The following is a 7,034-nucleotide window of genomic DNA, read 5'->3' on the forward strand; positions in this document are numbered from 1 at the left end:
AAGCCAACAGGATCTTTGTAGTTTAGGTTTTGGGGGGACAGAGGTATAGAGAACTGGCAGTAAGCTGACAGTCTTCTCAACCTCCCCACCTCACTTGTTCTGTGAAGTTGCTAAAGGCTATTTTTCCCCCATATCTTTATGTTAGCTGTGGTGCTGGATTGTTTATACTTGTTCTATCCCCTATGTCTTTTGGAAAGACTGGAGGCAAGTTTCTTTTTATTCTTTATTTTGTGAAGTTAAGATGTTATGTATGGTTGGGGTTTTCTGCACTTGAGAGAATTCTTGAGATGTCTTGGAAATGTGACTTTGCTTTAATAATTTCTTTGATTTGCTAATGGCCTCTCTTTGCCCTATAAATAAAGCAGGTTGGGGAATGGAGTTTTGTTTTTTTGCAAGTATCTCTTGTGTTGCAAAAAGACCTCTCGAGCCCATCCTTTTTCTCTAAGCCTATTTTCTTAATTCCATGCAGTTCCCACTCAAGACCTGGAATTACTATCCACGCTGGTTCTCGAAAAGTGGTGCCCAAACAGGGACCTAAGGAAGGGAAAACTAAACTGAAGGCAGGTGACAGAACTCCCAAAATGCACACAATACATAAAGTTTCTGGTTTTGTTTTTTTTTTTAGATTTTATTTATTCATTTTAGAGAGAGGAGACAGAGAGAGAGAGAGAGACAGACAGAGACAGAGACAGAGAGAGAAGGAAGGGAGGAGCAGAAAGCATTAACTCCCATATGTGCCTTGACCATATGGAAGCCCGAGGTTTCAAACCGGTGACCTCAGTGTTCCAGGTCGATGCTTTTACCCACTGTGCCACCGCAGTTAAAGCTACATAAAGTTTTTGAGTAAAGAAAGTTTTGGGCCTAGCGTGTGGAGGACCCGGGTTCAATTCCTGGCCAAGGCACACAGGAGAAGCGCCCATTTGCTTCTCCACCCCTCCGCCGCGCCTTCCTCTCTGTCTCTCTCTTCCCCTCCCACAGCCAAGGCTCCATTGGAGCAAAGATGGCCCGGGCGCTGGGGATGGCTCTGTGGCCTCTGCCTCAGGCGCTAGAGTGGCTCTGGTCACAACATGGCGACACCCAGGATGGGCAGAGCATCGCCCCATGGTGGGCAGAGCGTCGCCCCATGGTGGGCGTGCAGGGTGGATCCCGGTCGGGCACATGCGGGAGTCTGTCTGACTGTCTCTCCCTGTTTCCAGCTTCAGAAAAATGAAAATAAATAAATAAATAAAAAAGAAAGTTTTGGGGGAAAGTATAATCAGGAGTAATAAATTATGGGACAGTTAGGGTCAGGAGTAAGGGACCTTTTTCTTTTTGTACAAATGTTTTTATTTGAGGAGAAGCTGTTGTTTGATCAGAGTGAGCTAGAAACAGAGGGATGTAAATATGAGAAGTTCTTGGAGTCTGAGGATGACTCAGGAGATAATGACGGCGTTGCAGCTATGGCTGCCTTAATCTTTGCACCTCTGCCGCCCTCTGCTCTTTCTTATGCTTGTCGGGTTGTTCCCAGGGTCTTTGTATCAGACCTTTAGAGATTCCTGCTCCAACAAGCTTTAGATCAGGCTTGAGATATAGGGGATTACATCAGAATATGCATTAATATTGGGTCTTCATACATGCAAGGTCTGGTTATTGCCACAGCATTTCAGGGGAGGCCTCCAGGACAATACTTAGATAAACAGCAGAACAAACAAAAAAAGAAAGGTCAGGAAAGTATTTCTGCCGGTGATCTTGTTTCCAATGTGGGGGTTTAGGACATTTTGCTAGAAATTGCCCTGCTCACCCGAGATGTCAGTCTCAGCCTCTCCCTCAAGGGCAGCCAGACATTGGGCAAATGAATGTAAATCTAAATATACTGCCGAAGGGTAGGTGATTCAGGGAAACGAACAATGGAGCCTTTCCAGCCCCTGTCAACTAAGTTTGCGGTTCAGCTAAAATTGAGGTAGAGAAATCTCAACATAGTCAACCTGAACTGCCAGTTACAGCAGCTATTAGAATTTGAGAATGAATAGGAGACTCAGGTGTTAGGAAAGTTACAGCTTTTCCTATTATTGTCTGATTTTCTTTAATGTTTTAGCTACAATTCTCTGAACTATCATTTTGTTTCTTTCCTATTCCTTGTCTGGAAATTTGGACAGAGCACCTTGGGTGGATCTGTCTACAAAATCTTCTTGCGGCAGCCAAGATTTTTCTCGAGAAAGTTTTGATTAGTCTAATGTAAGGACCAAGAAAAGATCAGAATGTTTAAACTAGCAGGATGTAGGCTAGGCACTAATAGGACAGGGAAATAGAGTGTTACAGGCAGGTCCTGCCCTGACCGTTAGGAATGCCATGCCCAAGGTTGTTCAAGATGCTGACTCACTGACCACAAAATAACAGTATATGTGTTTAGACTTGCAGAATTTTGAAAAATTCCACTCCATATTTGGATTGTTATGCTACATAAGTATAAATTAGCCAATAGCAAACTGCCACATTTGCTTCTATGAACTGCTTGCTTGCTCAGCTTATAAAAGGACTTAGCTGTAAGTGCTAGGCGCGATTCCCGTTTGTAGCACCTTGTGGGTACGGTGTCTCTGGACACCTGGGAATTCGCCCCTGCGCAGGTTAAACTGGCCAATAAAGAAACATCTATACTCCTGAAAGTCTCCGACGTTTGTTCTCATACCTGGTGGATGCTACATCTAATACAGTGGTAGTCAACCTGGTCCCTACCGCCCACTAGTGGACGTTCCAGCTTTCATGGTGGACAGTAGCGGAGCAACCAAAGTATAAATAAAAAGATAGATTTAACTATAGTAAGTTGTTTTATAAAGATTTATTCTGCCAAACTTAGCAAAAACCCAACATAAAGTACTTGGTAAGTAATTATTATTATATGGTTTAACTTGCTGTAACTCTGCTTTATAAATTTTATAAAGTAAAGTTACTTCCCTACTTTATAAATCACCATTACTGTGCAACTCTGGTGGGCAGTTAGAAAATTTTACTACTAACAGAGATACAAAAGTGGGCGGTAGGTAGGTTAACTACCCTTGGTCTAATCCATCTTAATTCCCTCTCAAAAAATGCCCTAAAATGAGGCAGGCATCTTTCTAATCTGTTTATGATATGAAATCCCGGGTTTCTCTCTGTTTTATCTGGTTCATCTGATTCTTGTTTCTGTTTAGTCTTTGTTTAATGTTGTCTAAAATGTGTCTGTTTTTAAGGCCTGAATTAAGTTCTTGGATGCAAAAATTGGAAATGCTGGCTCTAATATTGAAAAAATAAAATGTTTTCATTCCTATATTTTTTGCTTAGAAATTGGAACTTGTAAAGAGTGCTCATTTAAATTTAAATAGAATAAAATATGGATCCTAAAGACTTGCTAATTTTGTTGAGCTGATGCATCTGTTATTGCTAAGCAACATTGGTTTTGGTTTTTTTTTCTCTTGACTCACTCCTGAAGCAGTCACGGAGCTGCCAGAGGCTTGGGGCAGGGTGGATTTCCCTAACAAAGGTCTAAGTTTGTTTTTTTTTATGATGGGAAGATAATGAAGGTCATAATGGATTTTTTCAGCCTTCTGTGCTTTCTAAATTGCCTGTTAATCAATAGAAAAGAAATGTTTTGAAAGGTATGAGAGTGTTACTTAGAAAAGCATTTACTATATTTTGTCAGACTTTTGGAATTAACATGAGAACAGGTATTTCCTTACAATCCTCAGGGTCAAGGCATTATAGAGTGTGCCCAGCAATTAAAAAATAGAAAAGGGGGAGTCATATCCTGGAACTCCTGCAAATCTTCTTCTTCTTCTTCTTCTTCTTCTTCTTCTTCTTCTTCTTCTTCTTCTTTTTGTATTTTTCTGAAGCTGGAAATGGGGAGAGACAGTCAGACAGACTCCCACATGCGCCCGACCGGGATCCACCTGGCATGCCCACCAGGGGCGACGCTCTGCCCACCAGGGGGCGATGCTCTGCCCCTCTGGGGCATCACTCTGCCGTGACCAGAGCCACTCTAGTGCCTGGGGCAGAGGCCAAGGAGCCATCCCCAGCGCCCGGGCCATCTTTGCTCCAATGGAGCCTTGGCTGCGGGAGGGGAAGAGAGAGAGAGAGGAAGGAGGGGGGGTGGAGAAGCAAATGGGCGCTTCTCCTGTGTGCCCTGGCCGGGAATCGAACCCGGGTACCCCCATATGCGAGGCCGACGCTCTACCGCTGAGCCAACTGGCCAGGGCCTCCTGCAAATCTTCTTTAACACTCTTTTTACTTTAAAATTATTTGAATATTGATGTACAAGGCCATTCAGTGGCCCAGAGACTCTGGAATCCAACAAGGAAAGCCTTCCCTGAAATGCGATGGAAGGACCTGCTCGAAGGAATCTGGTAAGGGCCAGACCCTGTTCTCCTATGAGGTCGAGGATATATGTGTGTTTTTCCTAGGTTTGCTGAAGCTTCTTGGTGGGTTCCTGAATGTTTGGTAAGACTCCATGAGCCAGGATGAGAGACTCACTTCACAAAAGCCATTGAATATACTATGCTCTCATCCCTTTCTCTGTCAAACCTGTTCCATCTATCAAATCCTCTTAACACACTCCAAACCTCTTTCTCCTGAAAATTCCTACCCTCCTTCATTTAATCCAGTTGATAACGCTGTTTTTCTGTCTTTTTCCAATCAGCTCCAGATATACGAAAAATGTTTATATAGGCAGAGGAGGATTCTCAAACCCCTCAACAAAATCTCCTAAGCATGGCTTTTAAGGTCTATAATGACCGAGAGGAACAAGAAAAGGCAGACAAAGCCCAAAGAAATCAGGCAAAATACCAGCTCTTGGCATATGCCCTTAAAGGCTCCAATGCCCCTAAGGGACCTCATAAGACTCCATCAAGGCTCTGCTTCAAGAGTGGAAAGGAAGGTCATTGGGCTAAAGCCTGCCTGGCTTCTCAGCCTCTGCCAGGGCCATGCCCTTGCTATGGGAAAAAGGGACACTGGAAGATAAGAGGCCCTTCACTCCTCCAAGGGAGGGTTCAGTCTCTCCCAGCCCTACCCCAGCCACCTCTGACCTAACCTTGCCCAGCCTGCTGGGACTTGCCCCTGAAGACTGAAAGTGCTCAGGGCCATTGGCCCCATCTCACATCACTGTGGGCAGGCCTAGAATAACCATCCAAGTAGCAAGTAAGCCAATCTCATTTCTTATAGATATGAGGGCCACTTACTCTGCCTTGCCCAAATATTCTGGTTCTGCTCATCCCTTGAAAAATCTCTGTTGTGGGTGCTAATGGTCTTACAGTATTTTCCTTCCCATTTGCCACAAATCTGCTACTTGTTTAATACATAGTGTCTCCTTTACACACTCTTTTCTCCTCCTGCCTCAATGCCCCATGCCTATTTTAGGCCGGGACCTACTCTCCAAACACAAAGTCTCTCTCTCTCTCTCTCTCTCTCTCACTCCTTTTTGCCCACCTCTGTTACAAATTTACCTTTACCAACCAGCATAGTGTATCCCAAGGTTCTTTTCACCACCTCATGCTACAAAACTTCAGGAAAAGGCCCCCTGGTTTCATCTCTCCAGGTTAAAGAAAACAGAAGCTCCATCTCCATACATGCTTCAAATGGCCCTTCCAATTTATCTGAATCATTGCCAGAAATCCAGTATTGATGTTAAGTTTGAGACAAAAGCTTAATGTGCTAGAAGCAATAGTCATTAAGACTTAGACGCTAGCTGCAAAGTGTGGAAATGTGACAACAGTTCCAATGCCATGCAGACTTTTCCTGAATGTGTGTGACTCCTGCTCCTTGGGACAATTCTCAAACTGAAGTGGGGTTGGGTTACATTTACAGATAATGTGAAGCATTTACAGATAATGTTTTCAACACAGACTTGGTGAAATTACATTAACATATTAAAGACATTCAAAACTACAAAAATTCTATTTTAAATTCTGCTATATTAGCTAAGAATTTGCTTGATAATTTAAAGGCTTTAATTCTTTCATTGTATTAAGATACTTGTTTTGGTATCTGTTAGTACTGGCTATTTTAATTTCATGTTTATTTTATATTTTGACAGTCTTCCTCCAAATCGGAACATCAAAAATCAAATGAATATAAATCACAACACACAAATTGAAATTAAAAAATAGAAAAGGGGAATATGTTGGGGACTGAAAGCCAACAAAGTCTTTGCAGTTTAGATTTTGAAGAGATAGAGGTGTGGGGAATTGGCAGTAAGCTGACAATCTGCCCAACCCCCCACCTCACTTGTTCTGTGAAGTTGTGAAAGGCTATTTTTTCCCACACCTTTATGTTAGCTATAATGCTGGATTGTTTATACTCGTCCTACCCCCCATGTCCCTCAGAAAGACTGGAGACAAATTTCTTTTTGTCCTTTGTCTTGTGAAGTTAAGATGTAATGGCCAAACCTGTGGTGGCGCAGTGGATAAAGCATCGACCTGGAACACTGAGGTCCCCAGTTTGAAACTCTGGGCTTGCCTGGTCAAGGCACATATGGGAGTTGATGCTTCCTGCTCCTCCTCTCCTTTCTCTCTCTCTCTCTCTCTTACTCTCTCTCCTCTCTAAAATGAATAAATAAATCAATGGATTAATTAAAAAAAGATGTTATATATGGTGGGGTTTTTCTGCACTTGGAAGAATTCTTGAGATACCTTGGAAATGTGACTTTGCTTTAATAATTTCTTTGATTTGCTATTGGCCTCTCTTTGCCCTATAAATAAAGCAGGTTGGGAAATGAAGTTTTGATTTTTGCAAGCTATCTCTTGTGTTGCAAAGAGACCTCCCAAGCCCATCCTTTTTCTCTAAGCCTATTTTCTTAATTCCCGCAGTTCCCATTCAAGACATGGAATTACTAGCCATGCTGGTTTGCGGCACCGGATGGAAGGCTATGGCTGTCCACATGGCAGGTTGGCTCCTGATAAAACCACCAGGATACCAAGCATCCTTGGGGATAGGCATTCACCCCTTCTGGTAGAGACTGACTTCAGGTTCTGCCTCCTGAACCCTAGCTGCACCTGACTCTAATTTCTCTTTCTTTCTTTCTTTCTTTC

At 42.9% G+C, this 7,034-nt stretch overlaps 1 non-coding gene across 1 annotated transcript; it reads right to left on the bottom strand.

The window, feature by feature from the left end:
- Nucleotides 1-4,131: 4,131 nt before the first annotated feature.
- On the bottom strand, nucleotides 4,132-4,208 carry TRNAA-CGC (transfer RNA alanine (anticodon CGC)). Its single transcript has one exon. It is a non-coding gene; the product is annotated as a tRNA-Ala (tRNA).
- Nucleotides 4,209-7,034: the final 2,826 nt, after the last annotated feature.

This window comes from Saccopteryx bilineata, chromosome 6 (genome assembly GCF_036850765.1).
Source record: "Saccopteryx bilineata isolate mSacBil1 chromosome 6, mSacBil1_pri_phased_curated, whole genome shotgun sequence".
NCBI lineage: Eukaryota > Metazoa > Chordata > Mammalia > Chiroptera > Emballonuridae > Saccopteryx > Saccopteryx bilineata.